Source organism: Anolis carolinensis, chromosome 4 (assembly GCF_035594765.1).
Source record: "Anolis carolinensis isolate JA03-04 chromosome 4, rAnoCar3.1.pri, whole genome shotgun sequence".
Classification (NCBI taxonomy): Eukaryota; Metazoa; Chordata; class Lepidosauria; order Squamata; family Dactyloidae; genus Anolis; species Anolis carolinensis.
This window is the reverse complement of record NC_085844.1, coordinates 223240920-223265317: the sequence shown is the minus strand read 5'-3', so window position 1 is coordinate 223265317 and position 24398 is coordinate 223240920. Positions and strand designations below refer to the sequence as shown.

Genomic DNA, 24398 nt, shown 5'->3' with positions numbered 1-24398 from the left:
ACAAGGGAGAGGGCCTTTTCTGCTGTGGCCCCCCGACTGTGGAACTCACTACCTACTGAAATTAGGCAAGCTCCCACTCTGTTAGCTTTTAGGAAAGAATTGGAAACATGGCTCTTCCGCTGTGCTTTCGGTGAGTAATTTCTGTTATATATCTCCGTGTTACTCCCCTCCGAACATCTATCCTCTAGATTACCCCACTTCCAAATGTCCCTGCCCATAGTGGAGTACCCCTCTGTCCCTCTCACTCCGGGTTTTATCTTTGTGTTCACGCAGCCTGCCCTTGTTTTATTGTTTTTTTATTTCTTGATGTTCTGTTTATTATTATTTATTGTATTTTGAATGGTGTTATGATATGTTGTTTTTATATTTTATTATATTGTATTGCTCTGGGCATGGCCCCATGTTAGCCGCCCCGAGTCCCCGTTGGGGAGATGGTGGGGGGGTATAAATAAAGTTTTATTATTATTATTATTATTATTATTATTATTATTATTATTATTATTATTATTCTATCCATGTATTCTGTATCCATGTCTTGCAAACATTTTCTCCTCCCACAAAAATCCTCGATTTTATAATTTTATATAAAATACACCCTTTTACTATACTAATGTATATAATTTGACTTGTGTGTCTATGGGTTATGGTATCCATGGGGAAATCCTGGAAATAAACCCCAGCGGATACCCAGAGACCACTGTCCTGCTAAATAAGTCTTTGGGTATCAGTTACTAGAGGGCAAAACAGACCTTTTTGCTTTGTTTGTAGGCTTCTCCAAGGCATGTGTTTGGCTAATGACAAAAACAGGATGTTGGAGTCTGAACAAGATGAACTTTCAGTCTAATCCAGCAAAGCTGTTGTGTTTTTCCTTCTTTTGTTTTTATATGTACTTTGGTATATTAATATGCATTAGGGAACTGAAACATGTTTGACTTCCCCATATAAATACAGACCACAATTTGCAGAGACGGTCCCTATTTCTGTTAGTAATTAGTAATTATTAAGTTCCATTGAAGTCAAAGACAGAGCTGATTGCAGCTATAGCTTAAATTTAATTCATCTCAGTGTGTCTGTTTTTCTGTATTTCTTTTCTCCTTTTCAAAAACATTATTGTATTTAATTGGATTTAGGATGTTAGGGGTTCCTATATATTTCTGTCTAAGGCTGATAATTGTATGGTTTCCTATAAAAATGGCTTTTTAATAATATCAGCCACTTATTTTTTTACTTCGTTTCTTCTTAACCACAATTATTGATTCTAATTTTAATTTCTTGTCCCACAAGTCAAATTTAGCAGTTCATAATTCTCAAGTTCCTGATAAAACAACATTTCATTCCTATCTGGTTTGATATTTTTATAATTTGATAGCATGTTCATTGATATTTTCCACACATAAGTATTTGACATCAAACACCGCTGACTTTGCAGATTCTCTGATATTGCTGTAGACAAAGATCATGATCACAGTCAGTCACAGGGACTGGTGTCACCATGACGTACTTTGGTAACACGTATGTTTCCAAAATTAGAAGATCATTCAAAAACCCATCTGAATTTTTAGATTGGTGAACAAATTGGCCATTGTGATAGGGCCAACATGTTCAGTTGCACTTCCTATTAGGGTTACAGAGCTTGAAATGCAATGCCTCCTTGTGGTATTTCTAGCTGTATCAATGGGATAGCGTTTTGCCCTTTTCTGAGAGTCCCTTCTAGCTGATGTTAACATTTATGAATTGTTGGTTTGGAAAGGGCTCCTGTTTGTTGTTTTCTTCCCTATACACCTGCAAAACTATTTCCTATTTCCTAAATGATATCAGTGTGTATAAATATCTGTAGCCATGATATTTCAATGTTACATGGAAGTCAACAGCCTGAGGCAAATGTAGTGCTTTAGTATTTTTGTAAACGGATAGCCAGTTAATCAAATATGGGCTCTACAGCACCATGCTGATTTCCTGAATTCTTTTAATGTTATAATTTAGTCAGTTCTAACTTCACTGAAGTTGATGCAAATTGTGCTCATTTAAAGAATCAAAGTGATGGCCAAAGAAATTGGGGAGGGGTCAGAGAGCTGAAAGCGAGCAAGAGTATCATTTGGACATTCCCTAGGTAATATACACCTTCTTGATAACCTTCGAACTGTATTGATGGTTTTATAATGGACATCTAGACCACAGGATCAAAAGGAATATGTGAGTGTTATTGCTTTCAACCATTCTAAGTTGATTTCAGCTTCGAAGTTAAAAAGCTTCAGAGAGATGGCTTCTGTTTATTTTCCATTTCACCTAGTAATGTGGTGAGCAATAAGAAGGTGAGCTGAGATCATGAGCTCCACATTTCTTTGAATATAGATATAACCAGAAGCCATGCAATGAAGCTCAAGGTTACTTGGGTTGCTGATGGTGTAAGGCTAGCATTCAGTAACATTAAATGCAGAGGTTTCAAATGACTTCCCTGTTCCCATATGTGGTATATACGGAAGTATACAAGTCATTGTACTGTAACCTTTTAAGCACCTTTTGTGGGGGTTTTCTTATGTCATTATATCTTAAGTGGCAAAGAAACATTGTACCCCATGATAGAGATATGTGATTAACTCAGACTCAGGACCTCATCAAATGAGTTGAGAAAGGCGGGACAGGGCAGGGGTGTCTTAGCATGGTAAATCGTTCTGTTTAGTTTTAAAAGACCTCTTACTGTTCTACAAATCCTATCAGATGCTGTATGATTTGCAGCCTTTCTTCCACACTGTCCCATGTTCTGAATCATCACACAAGTGAGTGCAGTCCCCACCCACACCACATTCTTTTTTCTTTTTTTACTTGGGTGAAATTTCAAAATCATGGATGTCTGTAACATCCAAGAGGTGACATCCTTCATTTGAACAATTTCTTTATTACACTATATAAATAAATTTTAAGAAGGACCTGGAAAGAGACCATCCATAGGAATGCCCACTGCTCCACTTTACTGAAATGATACAGGTGAATTTGACAGATCACATCTCACGTATTTTGAAACATTGTCTTCTGTTTCCATGTGCATCAGGATCTCACAAGGTTATTTCTTCTTGCCTCCTATTCTCCCGTTTATCCAGACTTCTAAGATAGTTTATAGACGAAACACCATGGGTGACAGCCAGAAGTAGTTTTGTGTCATTTGAAGGGTTCCATGGTACTTTATCTATGAAATGTTTTAGAAGTTATAGATTTTTTTTTGGGGGGGGGGACGACAACTTGTGTCTGATGAGGCCCCTAGTCCTCTACATGAACTCAATAATGATACTACTACTGCTGTTGCTGATGATGCTGATGCTGATAATAATAAGGTTTTGTTCCAGGATACTCCCCCAGTGGATACCAAAATCTTTAGATAGATGCTGAAATCCTACTATATACAATGGCATGGTAAAATTGTTCCATTATATAAAATTTTTACACTGTTTTCTTTCAGAGATTTTCAGTAAGTGCTAGTAAGTTAATTTAAGTGATTACTTCTTAATCAATAAAATTATTTTTACCTTACTAGATTTGTTCTTAGCTAGTCATCCCCAAGAGTGTTTTCCCTACACACAAATTAGATGTTGTAGAGCTTATTCATTATTAATATATTTATAAATTCATGACTATCTTTCACACAGTGCAAAATATTGTGCCCCACTGTTTGTGTACATGACTGCAGATGGTGTCTCTGTATGTGACTTCAAGTCATCTGTCAACATATGGTGACCCCATAACATTTATAGCTTTTTGTTAGGCAAAACATACTTGGAGATTTTTTTGGCAGTTCTTTCCTCTAAAATGCAACCTACAGCACGTGGTATTTATTGTTGGTAGTCTTCCATGCAAGTACTAACCAGGGCTGATGCTGCTTAGCTTCTCAAGATCAGGCAGGATCTGATGGTTCCGCTACAACTAAAACAAGTATTTTAAAAGCGTTTTGATACATTCAACCACCTTCAGTATGTGCTAACTTCCAGAAATTGTTTCTTTCATTCAGATGAACTTTGTTGCATACGGTAATGGATGTTCTGTATTCTGAGGAAATTCTTATTCTAATAATGTTTTCAAAAATAGTATGGGCAGTCAAATGAGTTCCAGTATCATTAGGCAAACAATTTACCATTTATATTTCAGGAACTTACTGGTTCTGCATTCTGTGTTACAAGCATCTTACACTTGTTGCTTTAAGTCACAAATAATTTAACTATTATTATGCTATAGCATCTTATATTGGGAGAGCCACTCTGAGTCCTCTGTGGGTTGAGAAGAGCAGAAGAGAAATAAAGTAAATAAAGGAATAATAAATTTGCATATGTACTTTTTCTATGCAGGAAGCAACACATACAAAGCAATAAAAACAGTTACAGATTAGTACATTCGGCTATTTTGTATTCAAAGTCACTTCTTAGGCACAATTTGGACGTAATTCCTCAGTATACATTACTGGGCATCAGCTATATGGGGACATGGAGGGTCGTTCTCCTGGCAATCAGAGCACAAGTGAATTGTCTTTTATCTTTTAGTTCAGTTGAAAGAGAGAAGATGATAGTTATTCTCTGGTAGATAATACAGGCCAAGATCTTCACTGAAGTCACAAAAAATGAGGGGATTGAATGCTGTGACCAGCCCTAATGATAGACTTGAAGCTGATTTTATTTTATTATTATTGGTTTAAACAGGCAAAATTGCTGCCCTAGAGATTAGGAAAGGGCTGTAGTATTATTTCTCCAGAACAAAGGAAGTGCTGAAAGTTGAATTTGGAAAACATTCAGACAAGCAGAGGATTAGCAACAGTTCTACACCAATGAGATCATATGTGCATAATGCTGCCAAGAAATTACCTTATGCAATATTTGTACAATCCCCCCTCCCTCACCCCTACACCATACATTAGGTGAATGAGCCGGGGGGAGATCTACAAACACCTTGGGTGTGATGAGGTATGAGGTGAAAGGTCAATTGCATTTAGCAACTGGGAAGTTCATAAACTGTACATTTACAGAATACCTTAACTCCTTGGGGAAGTTCTCCATTCAGAAAAGAAAAAGTTGAAAAAGTGAAGGGGATTTTGTGTAAAAAGATGGGCAGTTCTTTACCGAAAGAATAAAAATACTGATTAAAGTAAGACATTTTATTTATTTTTTAAAAAGAAAAAATATGCACAGGTTTAAGCCCTAGGATCAGCTGACTGACAAAGCATGTTCTGAGCATCTGGCCACCATTTGGCAGATGAGTTGCCTTCACTCTATAAAAACTATTTCAGTAACACTTTGAAATACCCAACAGTATTGACCTCACTTGGGATTCATTATAATCTCATTAGGTAAGATTATATCATTTGGTTCAATGTAAATTGCCTTTCCAAATCATGTCCGGTGGTTTTATAGTGTGGACAAATATTCCACTAAGGACTGTGCTGAGGTCATCAAACTTAAATTCTTTTCCTGAGCCACACTTGGCAGGCGTTCCCATTGTAACAAGGCATCCAACTTTCAAAACTCTCTTTGGAGGAAAATAGGGAATAAATTTAGTGGAACAGGCAAAATTTTACACTATACTAAGTGATTCCCCCTACAGTGATTTGTCTTCAAGAGTCATCAAAACATGATGTCTTAAGAGTATGAGGGCCCATCCAGACAGGGCCCATCATGCAGGAGCTCCCACATTTTTACCAGAGGCATCCAAATGATGTCTCCTGTAAAACCAAATAATTCAAGACAAAGCAAGAAAACCCTGCTTTGTCCTGAATTAATTTGATAGCGCATTAGACTCACACTTTCATGAAAGGCATAGGTCTAAAGGGCTATGGACCCTGTGTGAATTGGGCACATCAAATGATTTCTGGGCTCAATCCACATAGCCCTCTTGGGATTTTTGGGCTCTATGAATCCAGAAAGCCTCCCCACTCCCTACTCCAAAGAACTTAAAATTAAAAGAACTTATCTGGCCATCTTCCAGAGTTTTCCTGGTACATACAAATCACACACCAGTAGAGGGGGGCAGGAGGGAAATTGCTCCTTGCCCCACCTCCAATTTCCTGGCATGTCATTTCTATGAGCTAGGAGGACTCCAGCAGGACCTTAATGGTGGCCGGGTAAATTCTTTTAATTTTAAGGCCTTTGAGGGAGGGGGGTTCTGGGTACCCTCCCAGAATGTACCAGGAGGGCATCTAGACACCCTCCACAGAAAGTGCTCTCTTTAGGAGGTGTGTGTGGACTTAAACAGAGCCAGAGACAACAATATTTTGTTGATTATCCCTGTTGTTATTCCCACAACAGGGGAAATCAACATGGAATTCTCTATTATTTCCTAAGGAAAGAAAAGTAGGCTAATGAATTTTGAACAGACTTCCAAATGATACTTTAAAAGAGCAATCACTCCAAGTCCCCTCGATAGTTATTTACCATTATTGTTACAAATTTGTAAAAGTACATAGTGATATTGTGTAAAATGTAATAATAATGCTGAATGGATATTGGGAGGTTTATTTATTTCATATCAAAAGCATTGTGTAAATTAGTATAAAACTGATAAAAATGAAGGAGCACAAGCGGCTAAATATCTTTTGACCAAAAATGGGCAACAGCCACCGCATTATCTGTAGTCTCAAACAATTCTTCCTGTGTACATTAGGCAGGTTATTGAGGACAAGCATAAAGATGCGGAATTGTCTTTTCTGTTCCACAGTCGCAGAAGGTGGTAGTGCCATTTTGTCAGGTTATCTTTTGATCTTCCTACTCCACTTCTGAGTCTGTTCAGGGATATCCAAGTTGCCCATTCTTGGTTTGCCCCTGGAGGCAGACCTTCGTGGGAGGCCATCCAGTTGGGATTTCCTAGTTTAGTTGCCCAGAGGGATACTCTTGCTATTGCTGGGGGGACGTTAACAGGAGTTGTGGTTCTCATGAAGCTTTTCCTTGATTTGAGTCTACTGGGAGGAGACTGATAACCATGCAGTGGATGGCTTTCACGGTGTTCAACCTTATTTCTCTCAAAGTTATCAGCAACTTCCTGTCGTTCATCAGGGGGGACAATGGTACCTAGCTTGTAGAATTTATCAACAGGTGTAGGTTTGAGACATCCTGTGATTATTCTGCATGTTTCATTCAGTGCTATGTTCACCTGCTTTGTATGGACAGACTTGTGCCAAACAGGGCAGACATACTCAGCAGTTGAGTAAGACAAGGCCAGGGCTGATGTTCTTATTAATTTTGGGTCTGCACCCCATGCACTGCCAGTAGGTTTTCACAGTATGTTATTGCATGCAGCTACTTTGTGCTCAATGTTCATGCAGTGTTTCCTATATGATAGTGTTTGATGTAAGGTGATACCAAGATATTTAGGATGGGAACAATGTTCAAGCTCTTGGCCTTCCCAGGCAACTTTCAATTTCCTATTGGCTTCACAGTTCCATAGGTGGAAAGCACACACTTGTGTCTTGGCAGGGCTGGGCTTCAGGTGGTTATTCTATGTTTCCTATGTATTTGAGACATAATCGTTAGCAATGGTCTTGATAAAGACTTTTGGTATTCATCCATTCATCCAATGCTTTTGGGTGTGGAAAGATTGGCCGCTTACAAGAAACGTTGCCCAGGAGACGCCCGACTGAATCTTACTCAATCTTCGGGAGGCTCTTTCTGTGTCCCCCAAGTTTGAGAACTTGGAAGTCCCTGAACAGACTCAGAAGTGGAGTGGGCAGATCTAAAGACAACTTGGCAAGGTGGCACTACCTGGAGGAATCCTCCACCTTGTGTGACTGTGGAGCAGAACAAACAACTCCGCATATGTATGCTTGCCCACAATGTCCTGCCTCATGCACGGAGGAGGAGTTGTTTAAAGCTACGGACAATGCGGTTGCTGTTGCCTGTTTTTGGTCTAAAACTATTTAGTTGCTTGTGATTTCCTTTTTTTATCATTTTAAAATGTATTTGTTATGCAATGTTTTTGACACGAAATAAAATAAATGTATTTGAGAGGTGTCAGAACTATATTTTCTTTTTAAGAAATAATATTCAGAGCTCTGTGCAAAATTCATTACACTATTTTTCCGACCTCATTATTTGAGAGCCAGAATAATATAGTACTTTTAGTTTTGGACTAGGACTCTCGGGGATCAGGATCAGAATTGCCACTCTTTGTAATTCAGCTCTTATTCTGCATAACATTTACATGTAGTTGTTCTGCACAGAAAAAATGTGTGTGCAGGCAATGGTATTTCTATGCAGAATTATTATTTGTTGTGCTGAAAATTCTGTTTTCTATACAAAACAACTGCATGTGAATTTTGTAACAAATAAATCCTGCAGTATGAACGTTCTTTGAAAGTTGTGTGGTTTGCAAAGGCTGTCTTACAGATGGAAGAAAATTGCTAAAATTACTCACTGTTCCCATTTTAAAAAACTTGTTGAAATATTACAAAATGAGACAATGAAAACCATTCAAACCTAGAACCCACATTGGCCATGCTTGTAGTCTTTTGGTAGCTACTCTTGTCCCTTTTCTTTGAATGCCTAAACTTTATTTCAATTGCTCAGTTGCAGTTTGAAGTCAGTGTAACGCAAGAAATTTGGAGACTGAAGTAAAAAATTCTTATTCCCCCATAGCTATACTCATGCTCAGCCTGTGATTTCCGTCCCTCCACCCCATAAAGACATGTAGTAAGTGAAAGAGGTTGTTCAAGAATGGAAAACAGGTTATGAGTACTAGAGACAAATCTATTTAAGGATGTAAATCTTCATAATTTTGTTCTTGTAGGCAAGAATGAATCACTTTATCACTTTTCTCACTTGCTGCAAGGAAGTCTGCAACTGTGGAATTTTTGAGGATGATTCCCAGTTTATTTTATTTGTATCCTGCCTTCCTCTGAGTATGGAAATCAATTTGGAGTTTAGAGTTTACTCTGTGAAAATAAGACCTATATGGTTTTTGCACCAAAACCCCCATCATTTTCTGTAGATTTCGAATATAGAAAATTATGTTGTCAGCACAAGACACTTCTTTTCTGTCCATTTCAAACCATGCATTTTTCCCACACAGAGAAGATTCTGTGTATCAGAATTTCTTGACACTCCAGAAACTTTAGTAGCTAAAATGTGATTTTCATTTCCTTTTCATTGTATGCTAAGGAACTATGAAAGTTCTGAATCAATCTTTGGAAACATTGATGGATCTGATGAGGTTAATCAATCTAAAATGTAAACTGGAAGATATATTTGCTATTAAGAAGCTTACTACTTCAGAGATAGGATGACACAGCTTGTTCTGGACAGGAGTTGTGCTCCTCTGCAAATATCAGAAAGATAGTTGGGAGTTTTCCTGAATGTGGGCCTATCATTAGATACTCAAACACTGGCTGTGGCCAAAAGTGTTTCGCCCAATTTTGTCTGGTGGGCCAGCTGTATCTTCTTCCTCATATAACCAGACCTGGCCACAGTTCTATACATATTAATGACATCCCAATTGGATCACCATAACATGTTCTATATGGGGATGTCCCCCCTCCCCCCGCAAAAAACCAAAAAACAAAACTCCACATGGGAACACCAGTAGAATTTTAAGTTCTGTCATGCAGAATGCTTCCATTCCCAGAGTACTTCTTTGGGTGATTTTGGAGGAACATGAAGGCTTATGGGAAGAAGAAGAATTCACAGATTCTGGACAAAAATTGTGTTCATGAGTGGATTTTTCATTTACACCCCACAGGAGATGTGCACAAGGGAAGTCAAAGAATTTGCTTTTTCTGGAGTTTCTCCACTGAATTGTGAAGGCTTTATTTATTTATTATTTTTGAGGATTTTTATAATGTGAGTGTCAGACTTTACTGCCAATCAGTTTTAAATCCAATTGGTTTAAGTGAAAGTACTTAGGGCTACAATCTTACCTGCATTTACTATGCACATGTTGCAATATTATGCATGCTTAAAGTCCCACTTAATTTAATGAGTCTTACTTTAGGCTAATGTGAAAAGGGCTGTATTTCATCTATCAAATATTTAGGTTTTGTTGGACCATATCCAAATCTGTCTATCTATTGATATCTGCCGATTCTGTGATCACTCTTGCTACCTCAAATCTTTTTTTGGGCCTGAATTTTGATATTAAATCATTTAAACACTTCTGCTGGTGGAGGTGGAGAGGGAGGTAGCTCGCTCACAATGACCCTTTTGGGATCCTAATTGAGACAGCTTTGTAAATGTCAGCTATGTAATAAATAAAATCTGTTTGAAAATAATACATCTGAAGAAAACTGGATTATTTCCCACATGGGAAAGGGTTTAAGTTTCTTTTAACCTTACAGTCATGTTAAATGAGAGTCATGTTGGTTTTCAGCAACACTCCAGCATTTATTGTTAGTTGAAATTGCCAGAAATACTTTAGAGAAAACAAGGCAAAAAGAAAGGAAGTACAAAGGAACATGCTTTTAAAAAATCCTCTCCTCCATTCTCTCTCCCTCTCCATCTCTCTCTGTGTGTGTATGTGTATGTATTATGTGTGAACAAAAAGTTGATTATTACTCATCCTCTGAACTTGCCCAGCTTTAATTTGTGGAGATTTTCTTACATGTAAAATGAACACATGCATTCAAAAAGCAGCTCATATATTGTATGGTAAAAAAAAATCACGATGAAGTTTGGATGTTAGAACCTTTGTTCCTGATTATATAAGAGTCATATTAAAGATAATAAAGTTATGGGGAAGACGCTGAATATTAATCTATGTGAAGTGCAGCTTGGTATGATAACAGAGCTATTGTATTTTAATTTTTGTTTCACTGGGCTTGGTCCCCATGTAAGACACCCCAAGTCCCTTTGGGGAGATGTTGCAGGATATAAGAATAAAGCTGTTGTTGTTGTTGTTGTTGTTGTTGTTGTTGTTGTTGTTGTTGAAAAAAGTGTTATTTTAAATTTACTAGTAATTTCCAGCACAATCTCTGAAAGAGTTTTTCAAGATATTTATGAATTATATGTAAGAAAGACTGGAATCCACCACGTTCTGCACAATTTTATTAAAAAGCGAGGAGGCAGAATATGGCCATTCTTTAGATTAGTAGGGAGAGCAAGACTTTCTCTAAGAATGCATTAGGTAGACTAGGTAGGTTATTTAGTGTAAATCTACCCTGGTGTCTAGACAGGCATTTATCAGGTCATACTCTTAAAAAATCAGATACCCTGATAAATTTGTGAAAATCGTACAGCTCCTCCATGACATGACAGCAACAATCTTGGACAGCAATGGCTCCCAAAGTGACCAATTTAAGATGGAATCAGGTGTAAAACAGGATGTGTAATTGTCCAACCTTATTTTCCATCTTCATAGCTATGATTCTGCACCTTGTTGATGGGAAGCTTGAAGCTTCCCACTGGTATGGAAATCACCTTTTGGACAGATGGCAAACTATTTAACCTCCGCCATAGGCTTGAGCGAAACTGTTGGATCCCTTGTAATTCGGATTAAAATCAGATTTAATCCAACTTGCGAGTGTGGTTCCAACGTGGGTTATCACATCAGATCTAACCCGCGATTTCAAAGCATTCTAGCCAAATGTTTTTAATGGCTTTGAAATTTGATGGGATTTTTTTAATTTTGTATTTTTGTATTTTTTTATTAATTGTTTTTAATGCAACCAAACTTGTTTGGGAGCAGAGCGCAGCCTAGCATGGCCTTGCCTCCCTGATCAATCGTAGTGCACGTTAATGTAAGGGGGGAGGGGTTTGTATGTCCTCCATGTCCTGTATGTGCATCCTTGAAAAGCGCCTGTGGTGGAGCACCATGAGGCATTTGGCATTGGGGCATTGGAGTGGGTGGTTGGGTCCGGCTGGCTGGCTTTGGAGTGTCTTGCAGCAGGGACCGGGGGGGGGCACTCAAACACCAAGCGTGCCCTCTTCATTTGTGTGTGTGTTGGGTACAGTTTTGGGTTAGGTTTACTCTCAGTCTGCACATTCTCTGCCACTGGGACAAATTTAAGTCCCTCCCTGCCTTGCTGCCTTTACCACTTGGTGCGTGTTTATTTGCTTGCCAGGAGTACTGCGATCCCCATCGCTGCTCTCTCAGTAATCCAGGCACTTCCCAGGTGGGCCGCTCCACATCTGGAGCCTTCCACCATGTTACATTTTCTGTCTGTCTGGGACAAATTCAAGCCCCACACTGTGAACTCTACACGTGCACAGAGGCTGCCCAGTGTCCATGGAATGGGCTCATTCAGAGATGCCTGCAGAAGCACATTACACATTGCGGCATCACTGTGTCCAGTGTTCACCAATTTCACGGAGTTTTGGCCACAAAAACAAGGTTTTCCAAGTAGAACAAGGACTTTCAAAGTAAAGACAACCCAATGAAACAGGAAATAAGACTTTCAAAGCATGAACAGATTTCTGCAATTATTAAAAAATGGTTTCTTATACAAGCTATGAAAATTCACCAAAAATCAGAGGATAAGGGAAATGTTCTGAAATTTGGTGATGCGTACTACCACTGTCCCAAATTTGATCAGGATAGCTCAAAAAATGAGGGCGGGAGAGTCCTGTAAAGTTCCCGCCAGCGCTGTTTTTTGCAATTACGCATGCACATCCACCATTAACAAATCAATTACAAATATTCCAAATATTCATAAAGTTTCGAAATTTTTGGTTCAAAATTCGGAAGTAGTATCAGAAATGAAGCGCCAGCGCTCCCTACTTTAGAAGCAAGTATTGAATCATTTTTTTCATGGATCACACATGCCTACTTCACAGGCTGAAAGCCAAAACCAAGATCACAACAATGTCTGGTATAGAATTCCAATATTCTGATGATAATGTAGTCTATGCTCATTCATAATAATAATAATAATAATAATAATAATAATAGTAATAATAATTTTGTTATTATTATTATTCTACAAACATATATATTCAAATGCACTTCCATAAAAGACACATATCAAAGCAGTTCCATAAAAGACATATATAAACACATTAATCACATAGGACAGAGACCAAAACACATGACATGAGTTTAAAATTCATGCTTTCAACTGGCTGAGTAGGCCTGCTGGAAGAGATATTTCTTAGATGGCCTGCAGTAGAGAAAAAAAGAGTTTTTTTTTTTAAAGAAAACCCAGGGAGATAGCTCCAGGTCATTTGCTCTTTTCTCCCCGGGAAGTGGGACACCTCCTTAAATGCCTTGGAAATCTGTGTGTAGAGAGAGAAAGCATGTACCTGCAGCCTGTCTCTTTTAAAATAGAAATGAACAACTTTAATGAAGCATTAAACCTGGTTCCTTTATAGACAGAAGGGAAAGGATTGCAAAAAGAGTGGTATCTTAACTCTGATGCTTTTAATCCAGGTCTTAATGAAGGATATGGAAGGGGAGCCTGTGGGAAGCCCCCCCCCCCCTCAATGGACTGGATAGGGTGCTTTCTTAACCTCGCTGCTGATACTCAGGCTCCCTTGAAGGAAAAAAGGAAAGACTCCCAGGAACGGAAAGGGGAACTTTGTAAGTTCCTCATTGCCACCAATGGGCTGGATCCAGCCACATTTTTCAGCTATGGACTGAAAACAGATAACCAGCTACCCACCAGTTTTCGGGGGTCATGCAAAAATGCATATGGGGATCTACTTCTATCCAGCCAGCAGAAATGGATCAAAGGTATAACGGAAATGCAAAAGCTTAAAATACTACTCTCGATCAGATCATTCATAAGAAAATGTTGGGACAAACATTTCGCTGGTTCATGAAAGCCTTATAATTGCTGATTGGGAGTGGAGGGGGAATAATAAGTTTACTAACTATCATTGGGATCTGTTGAGTTGGATATTCAACCCATGTTGTTTAGGTTAATTTAGTGTTAGGTACGTAGTGTGTAGGAGATGTTAAATGTATTTTTATTTCCATTAGATTATGTGATGTCCCATGGACCCTTGGGCCGTGAACCTGACTCCATTGTGGACCACAGTGATAAGGAAACAAGTTTTGTGCTGATTCAGCAAGACTCTGCCCCGTTCCAGATGTTCCCTATTGACAATTCTAGTTCAACACTCATTAAAAAGGCCCTTGAAACGGAGTCTTCTCTTCCCAGTTCCCCTCCTTTTGATAGAAGGATGTTTGTGGAAACTAACAGGCAGGAGAAAGCTGGCAGGAGACGAAGCGCGCGATTAGCAGCAAGGGAATCTGCTGATTAACCTATTTTCCCCTGAGAATTCTAAGGGAGGATTGCATCTGGTCAAGATGTTGTTCAAGCTCTTTTCCCTTGGGAAAAGAGCATTTGAGACACCTGTTCTGAGGGAAGATTCGAAGTTCTTTAAAAGTTCTGTGCGCTGGCTAGCCAGCGCGGAGTCAACGTAACGGTTGAAGGGATAACTTCGTTCCCAGCCAAGTGTGGACCGCGTCGGAGTCCACTACCTTCCAGCCTAGCCGTGCCTTGTCCAGCCGTGTTCCTTGCCTTGCCTTGCCGTGTTTCCAGCCTTGCCTTGTCGTGTCGTGGATCCAGCCTTGTCTTCAATTCCTTGCCTTGGACTTGCTTTTGAACTCTAGTAAAAGTCTTGGACGTTACCCCACTCAAACTGCTTGGTTTTTGGATTACAAACTTTAAACTCTAATATTAGACATTGGACACTATATTATTGGACTATATTTGACCTTTCCCAAAAGGTCTATTGCTGAACTATATCTTCTGCTTGTTTTTTCTTCATTTCTTCATTTCCTTAATAAAGATATTAGATAGTTTATTAGCCTCTGTGTATTGGTTTCCAGTGCTCTCGCAGCCAGGGGTGTCACAGATTATGCAAAGATATGTATTTCTGGGTTTTTTTTGTATACCCCCCTGGTGGCACAGTTTGTTAAAGTGCTGAGCTGCTGAACTGGCAGACCAAAAGGTGCCAGGTTCAAATCCCGGGAGCGGAATGAGTGCCCACTGTTAGCCCCAGCTCTTGCCAACCTAGCAGTTCGAAAACATGCAAATGTGAGTAGATCAATAGGTTTGGTGGGAAGGTAACGGTGCTCCATGCAGTCATGTCAGCCACATGACCTTGGAGGTGTCTACAGACAACGCTGGCTCTTCAGCTTAGAAATGGAGATGAGCACCAACCCCGAGTCGGTCACGACTGGACTTAACGTCAAGGGAAAACCTTTACCTTTACCTTTGTATACTCCAAATGTTTTATGTAGTTAAAATGTATATATCAATAAACAAAATTATTGCTGACAGGTATTTAAAGATGAAAACCTTAAATTAAGACAAGTCTGAACTCCAAAATCCGGGATGAACTGAGTATTCAAAGAAATGCCTGTCTGATTGCTCTCCTTCTCATCCATGTATGACATCACCCAGCAAGGCGGTACAAACCACTCTCCTCCTCCCCCCCCCCCCCAGTTTCCTATGTGTTCATTCATCTGGTCAGGGTAAGAGGTGGGAGATAAAAATGAATGACATAATTGATATGGGTAGGGATATTAAAGGAATATAAGCAGATGTTTTATAATGCATCAGCTCATTGATCCATTTAGCTCACGATATCCAACACTTTGTAATTCTGCAAGATCTGATACCAAGTTCTTTCTGATTCCTAAAAGGAGATGACAAAAATGGAACCTGCATGAGCTTTCTGCATGAAAAGCACATCATTTATTTACCATAGTGCTCCAACAGCTTATGTCACGCCCTAGGCAACGGAGCACCAAGAACCACACACGGAGGCCAATAACAATCTAATAACTTTACTAAGGAAATATATAGGAATAATAAAAACAAGTAGAAAATATAGTTCAGAAGCAGACCTATCCAAAGAGGTCAAATATTGTCCAGAAATGTTTAGTCCAATAAATGATATTAGAGTTCAAAGTTAAATCCCAAACCGAAACACACACTATTGCCAAGCAATAGTGTGGGGAAATGTCCAGGGTCTTTCAGGGTCCGAGGTTATAATCCACAACAAGGTCGAGAGCAAACTTGATTCTTGGAGCAAGGTCCGTGGCTAGAGACAAGGCGAGGCAATTCCGGAATACTTGGAAAGACAAGGCAGTTCTTGAATACTTAGATTGACAAGGCAAGGAAGCTGGGGTTGCGGACTTGCGAAGTCCACACTAGGCTGGATCACGAAAATCACTCCTGAAGCTGCTCTGTTGACTCCGCATGGATCCAACCGTGCCAGGCACCTATATCTGGGTCTCGTTTTCCCGCCAAACAGGTGTCCAGCGTTCTCTTTCCCTAGAGAACGGAAAACGAAACCCAGTTTTCTCCAGATGTGAAACTCCCTAGATTTTCCCAAGGGAAGCATGGCTAATCAGTGTCTTGTTTAGCTGAGATTCTCAGACTCCTGCGAATCTGCTCCCTTTCCCTCCTTTCCGCAGTGTAGGACTGTCTCCTGGCAAAAGGAGGCGAGGATTGCTCAAGGTCTTTTTTAATTGCTTCTTGGGCAACAACATCAACATCAGGCATCTGAAAGGATTCCGGCTGTTGTTGATCCGGAGAAAACCCCATGTTTTCATCCTCATCTGCCACAGGGACACTAGGAGCAGGACTACAAGGCCCATGAGTCATCACAGCTTACCTCTCTAAAACATTGCATTCCTTATCTCTCTTTTTAAAAAATAAAAATAAAAATGTAATGTCTTCAAAATTTTATAAAACAATTTTAATAACTATGGTAAAATATCTCAACTTAGTTGGTAGGTTAGTTTTCTCCCTTACAGCAAAAATGGTCAGGAGAAACATCTGCAGGCATTTTCAAGGAAGTTGAAATTTAAATAAATTGGATATGATTAATAGAACTGTGTGTGTGTGTAAATTTCAAACACTTATGCTGTGCAAACTAAGCAAAACCTTATACCTTGTTTGAATCTATGAGACAGTGTCATTTTTTTAAAATTGCAGTGTCTCAGTGTTCTTTAGAGTGGGTAGAAGGTTTAGCTATGACTTCGGCTTGGAAGAACTTGACAGACATAAAGAACAAAGCTGACTCAGTTTCCTCTATGATGCTAAGTATTGGCTTCAGAACGAAGCCTGTGTAACTCAATCGCTACATGTGGAAGGAATGAAGAGATGTGCCATATTAATTCCTGGCAATGTCAAAAGAGAAGCCAAGAAACTGAAAGTGAGTCACTGGCATCACCTCTCACCAAAAGCACAAACCCATGCTGTTAGAAGTTGGAGAAAGTATCTGCTGATCTTGCTCTGTTTGCAGTTATAATATTGACCATGGTGAGGTTTGCAATAAACCCCATAGCTCATCACACTTATGAATGTTCAAGATACTAAAATAGTGCTAGCTGTAGAGATTTAAGATATCAGTCACATTAGGTGTCAGTTCTGGAACTGGTTCTTCTGATGTGAAATGTCTGCATTCTATGAATCAAATCCATTTGTGAGTCCTAACTATCTTGACTTATTGAATCAATGAGAACTTGCCAGGTCAACATGTATTCAAGCTTCATTAATTAATTAATTAAACCTAATTTAATTTGGACAATCAATTAGTTTTAGGCCTCTCACATTCTTCCTATTTGCTTATTGCTCATATAAACAGAGTATCACACAGTTAGTGGACATCTAAACCATACACCTTGTCCTATTTGAAAGACCATGGTAACACCACCACCACCACCACCAACAACAACAGTAACAACAACAACAACAACAACAACAACAACAACAACAACAACTTCTTTCTTATTCCCCACCACCATCTCCCAAACAGGACTCGGGGCGGCTTACATATGGGACAAAATGCCTATAGACACAAATACAAACAATCCATCAAAGCAAAAAGCATAATTAAAATAAAACAGTAAAATAACAAAACAGTTAAAAACAACAAATTCAATAAAACATAAGAATATAAAACAGCCATGTAATAATTACTCAGATGGTAATGTAAAGCACATTAGCTGATATTTCAAGTCAAATCAAGTATGTAGTTCCACATACTAATAATTGTCCAATGCCTCTTCACAGAAACAAAAGACCTAAAATGATATATAATTTGGGTCTAGGTTGCCTGAAGGATCACCTCCTCCTGTACAACCCACCCCACACACTCAGGTCCTCTGGATGATATTTGCTTCAACCAAACAGGACTAGACTGGCAATCATCATCACCCAGAGGAACTTTTTCCCTTCACCCTTAGACTGTGGAATGACCTGGTAGAAGGGATTCAAAAGCTAAACATGCTGTCTGGATCTAAAAAATCTGTCATGCTGTCTGGATCTAAAAGAACTATCCCTTCTGGTAGGCATATCCAGTTAATTTTAAATGATGAATTTTCAATTGATATTTGTATATTTATGCATGTTTTTAATGTGTAATAATGATTTATATTTATATAGCTTAATTTATGTGTTTTAAATAATGTTATGCGATTTAATTATATATTGTATTTTAATCTATGTTGTACCCACCTTGAGCTTTGGCAAGAAATGAGTAATATACAAACTAACAATACACAGATGTTGCAGTTTACACCTGCTAAAATCACCAACAGAGTGCTAGTCTTTGTTTTTCCTTTTGTGATAGAACAGATTCAGCAAAAGGCACTACAAAGTGCTAACTTATTATCATTTTAACACTGCTTACTCATATAAGAAATGCTGAGTGAATTATCCCCATTCCCTCTACACACGCACAATGCCTAAAATATGTTTTCTTTGGTAATTTCCTTGCCTTGGTCTGAAGCCAACAGTCCTTTGCTGAGAAACAAACAACCAATGAATCTGCCCAGATCAGTACATTCAGCTAATGAAAATGTATGTAATTGATATTTTATAACTGTACAAAGAAGAATTCTCTTGAAGGATTTTAATGGTATCGATTGAAGGAGAGAAGCCAGAGAGGAGTTGGTGCAAGAGGTCTAAAGTGCTTTGGATCAAGAAATGTACACTGGTTTAAAATTCACCACAAATTTCCATACCATTTGCAGCTTTTAAAATGGCATTTCAACAATCTGACAATTAATCATGCATCTGCTGGCTGTTTTATCCCTGATCAATTATGAGAATCAAGACCTCTTTCTATTCTCCTCTATTGAAGAGAAGAATGGAAGACATTAAGAAAAGGAACTGGAAGGACTTCCTTACTTCATGTAACTCCAGTCTCTCGGATTCATATGGTCTTTCAAGGTCTAGATGGTGTTTCCCATTTATTTGTTTTCACTGATATATTTGTGCAAAGAAACATGTTCCTCACAGTGCTTCACATTTCAGCACTGTGCCAAGTCTTTAAATGTCCTGCTGCAATGGAAAGTGAGTCTTCGTTGGCTGGAGGTTACACTGGATAGTCCTTGTGGTCTCTTCCAATTCCATGATTCTATGATTTTGTTCTTTCTTTTAGGTTGCCTCTTTCCCTGCCTGCTGCAAGAAGGTGTTCCACGTTGCAAGTGTAAGATTGATAGATCAAGAGGCAAGAAGGACTAGAGAAGTAATAGATGTCTCATCTCTGGCTACATTAAGGAATGTAAAGTCATCTATGCATTTGTTTTTTTCTTGATACCCCATAAAACAAAGCCCTTCTTTTTTATTTTTGATATGGGATATGTTTTCTGTTACATATACTTCTGGATTTCTGTGACTGCATGAAGAAAAGACATCCCAAAAGCACTGAGCCCCCTTTGTGTGCTTGACACCCCATTTAAAAATGGACATGATTTTTCAAGCATTTTTTGCCCCTAACCATGCAAAGGCCCTCCAAAAATGTGGAAGTACAGGCAGTTACCCTCACTATCCTACAAGCACCTCAAATCCTTGCATGCATACCACATTCCTTCTTTTCCCTTTGAGGTTATTTCTTATTGCCATTTTGAGATGAGGTATAGAAGAAATCCAAGGTATTTCAGCTTGCTGTATGCATGTTGGGCAGTGGGGCCTATAGTGTAGTCAGGAGGGGAAATTCATCCTTGCTTGAGCTGAAGGACTTTCAATTTAAACAATAAGATCAATGTTATTTTAATTGTCTGTAAAGCAAAGCAGTAAAGAGTCAGCATAGTATAGCAATCTGTGTGTTGTACTAAGACTTTAGGAGACCATGGTTTGAAGCTTACTTGACCATGGAAACCCACTGAATAACCTTGGACAAGTCTCACTTTCTCAGTTTCAAAGAAAGGCAATGGCAAACCCCTTCTGAACAAATCATGTCAAGAAATTCCAATGATAGATTAATCTTGAAGTCACTATAAGTCCGAAATGACTTGAAGGCACATAGTAACAAAGCAAAGAAATACATATTGTTTTTCGATTCTTATAGTCAATGACAGCTGTGTGACTCTGAGATCAGTGGAGTAGTGAAGCCACTCTGGATTTTCATCCAAAAAACTTTGGCAGAGTGCTGCACTCAACCTCCTGCTTTTCAGCAGGAAAGAAACAGCTATGTTGGGAAGAATGTATGTTTCACATACATCTTATACTCACAGGATGAATGTAATTTTAGACAATATATTTAAATAATTTTGTGCATGCAACAAGGTCCATGAACATTGAAACACTGGAAAGCACCTCAGTCACCCGTGTGAACAATTTGAGATTTTAAAGTATTCCAGAACTCTTATTAAGGGATACTCAAGCTCTACTACTTGCTGTGTCAATGAGTTCCAGAAGACAACTGTGCAATATGCTTTCTTAATTACATTAAGTCACTTTAGCCTGTCCTGGCATGGTTTTACATATTTTTTAAGTCATTTAAAATATCCTCTTTTTAGGCCGTTGGGGCTTTCTTACTTTTGCTTTAACTATGATGAAAAATTTCTGTACCTGGGGACATTTTATTGAGTTTTCTCTGTACCTTCTCCAATTCTACCTTAAACTTGGGAGAGCAAACTGTTTCTAAAGGATGAGGTTTTTTAATCATCTCAGAAGTGACTTGAGAACATGATACTCAGGGTCTGAATACTCTGGTGATTTATAAAATGACATGATAATATTTCCTTAAATGCTGTTTATCTTTCTTTATAGTTTTCCAATGATGAAGACACTGGTTTTCTGTTTTCAAAAGGACACTTAATTTTAGCTTTTCTGGGCACTAAATCACAAGATATCTTTCTCTAAGGTTTTCTCACCTGTAAAAGAACTCATGCTTGTTGTTTTGTTTTGTTTTTGTTTTGTTTTTTTTTAAAAAAACTGTATAATAAGCAGTTCTGCTGTTATTAATTTTGTGTGTTCATTAAAAGGTGGCAGATAAAGATCAGTTAGCTTTCTTCATTGTTTACTCTTTCATCTGCCATAAACAGACAAATCACGATGACTTTGATAAGCAGATGGAAAGATGTCTGGTTTCAATAGACCTTTTCTTCACCATAAGTATACATGATGACTTCTACCATTGGTGTCAGATATGAGGAATTCATATGTTGTGAATTATGGTATGAACTGACTTTAGCCAAATTTTCTGGACTAATGTGGAGATAGTAATGCCCTACTTATTCTTCATACTATCTACTCTTCTGATGTTTCAAGACAGACCCCTTAAAGTGCCAGACCAGACTTTAATAAAAGTAGAATTTATTAGTTCACAACAAAAGAGCCCAAAAACAAACTCAAAAAGGCTCAAAACAATCTTCAGTGTGAAGCACAGTATTTCCCACAGTTAAAGCAAAACCCAAACCCTGGAAAATAACCCGGATTTAACCGGAGTATAATCCGAATCAAACTCCCATCTTTGCAAAACAATGGAAAAAGCACTCCAATTCACAGCAGGACGCCAGCAGGCAGGAAGAGATGAACAGCAGGGAGCCGAAGATGTCTGGCAAAGTCAGTCAAACACAGTATCCAATCAGGAGAAGGCAGCAAACACGAGAATCCAGTCCAGGTCACTCCCCGTGCGTAGAATGCAGCATGGCAGCTAATGCACAAGATCAACACAAGGCAGTCCAGGGAAAACCCTCACAGTTCCAACCCCCATAGCCAAGAATAATCTGGATTAAACTTACGTCCACAGCAGTTTTCCTAAACACGTCTTCCCAAACAGCTCTCAAGGACACACAAATACCCATCAACATCTTGCCGACTGCAAAGGTGCCCCATTTCCCAACCCCACTTTTATTCACAATTCCTCCTCAGAACTGGAATCAGACAACGCCCCACCAGACCTCCTTTCAGCTAAAACCCCTTGCTGAGCCCTCCACTCTGTCTATCTTTTATCCAAACCCATAACTCCCCAAGATTCAGCCGGATCCCCACTGTGCCAACCCTCGAACGTGTCGCTACTTGTGGGTTCTCTAAAGATGTCCTGGATCTCCCGCACCTTAGTCCAGTCCATTACCTCATCCTCAGAACTTGTCATCCCATCCTCCTGATTCTCAACCCCATCCTCCTCCTCAACTGAGTCATTGTCAGTAGGCTCCATAAGTCTCTCCCAGATTTGCTTCCTTTGTCACTCCTCATCGGAGTCTTGCTCACGAGTAGTCTTTCTTCCCCTTCTAGTACTCCTAGAAGTATCACTATTCAAAGACGCCATCACAAAATCTGAATTTTGAAATAATTGATTATAGAGCAAAACATATATAAAAATGAATGTAAGAAGACAAACTAAAACTAAATATGCATAGGCTAAAGTGCATTTGTTAAAAAATTTATTCAAAAGGTAATACATAATTGCTGTACAGATTTTCTTTTTTAAAATAAAAAGCATATATTAATGTGGAAATAGAATGATGATGATGATAATAATAATAATAATTTGATTACCTGCCTCTCCTTGAAGCTCAAAATGGGGTAGAACTGACACAGGAAGTTAAAATGATGGCATTGCCCCTAAATAAGAATTCTGCCGTTCCCAAATATGATATTTCTTCATTTTCCAAATGTCTAGTATTGCAGTAACTGAAACTGTAGTTGAGACTTTAGAAAACAGTTTAGGCACCTAGAGTTGCCAAAAGAATGAGAGCAGAGCAAACATAAGAATTCTAGATGTTTATGAGTATCAGATTTTCACTACCTGAAGTGTTAGAAATTTTGGGACTGAAGGAAAAAAATAATTGAAAGATATTCTTGTGGAGGACAGTCAATGCCTTCATTTTGCCCCTCTATCTGCACTCCTGCATTGAGTAATGAAGTCGAGTGGAGCATGGGAAATCCCATACAGGACACAAGAGCATCTCACAACAGTATACAATTGGTTGAATTATATATATGAGGTTGTGTGTCTACACAGTTCCTAAAAACACAGAAAAGGCAAAGAATGTCATCATCATCACGATGATCATCATGATCATCATCACGATGATCATCATAATGATCATCACCGGCTATCACTTGTGGCCGAGTATGATTGTCTTCCAAGTGTAGGTTATTGGTGGTGGGTCCATAGGTCACTGTAGAGACCTATTCTTGATCTTCATGTTCTTTCACAGTGAGGACATTGATTTCCACATGGAAGGCAGTCCCAACAAGGGGTGGTTTGACACACCTTTCTCTTGACACATTTCTTCTTTTCACTCTCCATTCATACCTCTTTAAATTCCACAACACTGTTGGCAACAGCTGACCTCCAGTTAGAATGCTGGAGGGCCAGGGCTTTCCAGTTCTTGGTGTCTATGCCACAGTTTATAAGGTTAACTTTAAACCCATCTTTAAATCTCTTTTCTTGTCCACCAACATTCCATTTTCCATTTCTGAGCTGAGAGTATAGTAACTGCTTTGGGAAATGGTGATTAGGCATTCAGGCAATGTGGCCAGTCCAGTGAAGCTGATGGCAGAGGATTGTTGCTTCAGTGCTGGTGGTCTTTGCTTCTTCCAGAATGCTGACATTTGTCTGCCTGTCTTCCCAAGAGATTTGCATGATTTGTCAGAGGCAACACTGATGGAATCGTTACAGAAGCACGTCTGTAGATGATTCATGTTTTGCAGGTATATAACACGGTTGGGAGGAGAACAGCTTTATAAACGAGCATCCTAGACCCCTGCCCATCCTGACTGGTGAGAGAAGCCAGAGGGGGATTGGCCGAGTGGGTGAAGGTGGTGGTGAATACCTCCCTTCGGGAAGGCATATTTCCAGCGAGCCTCAAATTAGCTGTGATCAAACTGCTGCTGAAAAAGCCATCACTGGATCCCACTCAATTGGACAGCTATTGGCCTATTTCCAAACTCCCCTTTTTGGGAAAGGTCGTGGAACGTGTGGTGGCCGCACAACTCCAGGGATTCTTGGTAGACACTGATTTTCTAGATCCGGTGCAGTCTGGCTTTAGGCCGGGGCATGGTACCGAGACAGCCTTGGTCGCCTTAGTCGATGATTTTCGCCAGGAGCTGGACAGGGGGAGTGTGTCCCTGCTGGTTCTGCTGGACCTCTCAGTGGCCTTTGATACCGTCAATCACAGTATCCTTCTGGGACACCTTGCCGGGATGGGGCTCGGGGATACTGTTCTGCAGTGGCTCAAGTCCTTTCTGGAGGGTCATTCCCCACAACCATTGTCTGGTGGGGTCCTGCAGGAGTCGGTACTGT

At 39.2% G+C, this 24398-nt stretch overlaps 1 long non-coding RNA gene across 1 annotated transcript in view; it reads left to right on the top strand.

The window, feature by feature from the left end:
- The window catches only part of LOC134298476 (uncharacterized), a 58685-nt gene extending 35789 nt beyond the window's left edge, over positions 1-22896 (top strand). The window contains exon 3 of the long non-coding RNA XR_010005577.1: positions 19302-22896. This is a non-coding gene — a long non-coding RNA (uncharacterized LOC134298476). The remainder of the gene's footprint in view (positions 1-19301) is intronic.
- The last annotated feature ends 1502 nt before the right edge of the window (positions 22897-24398 follow it).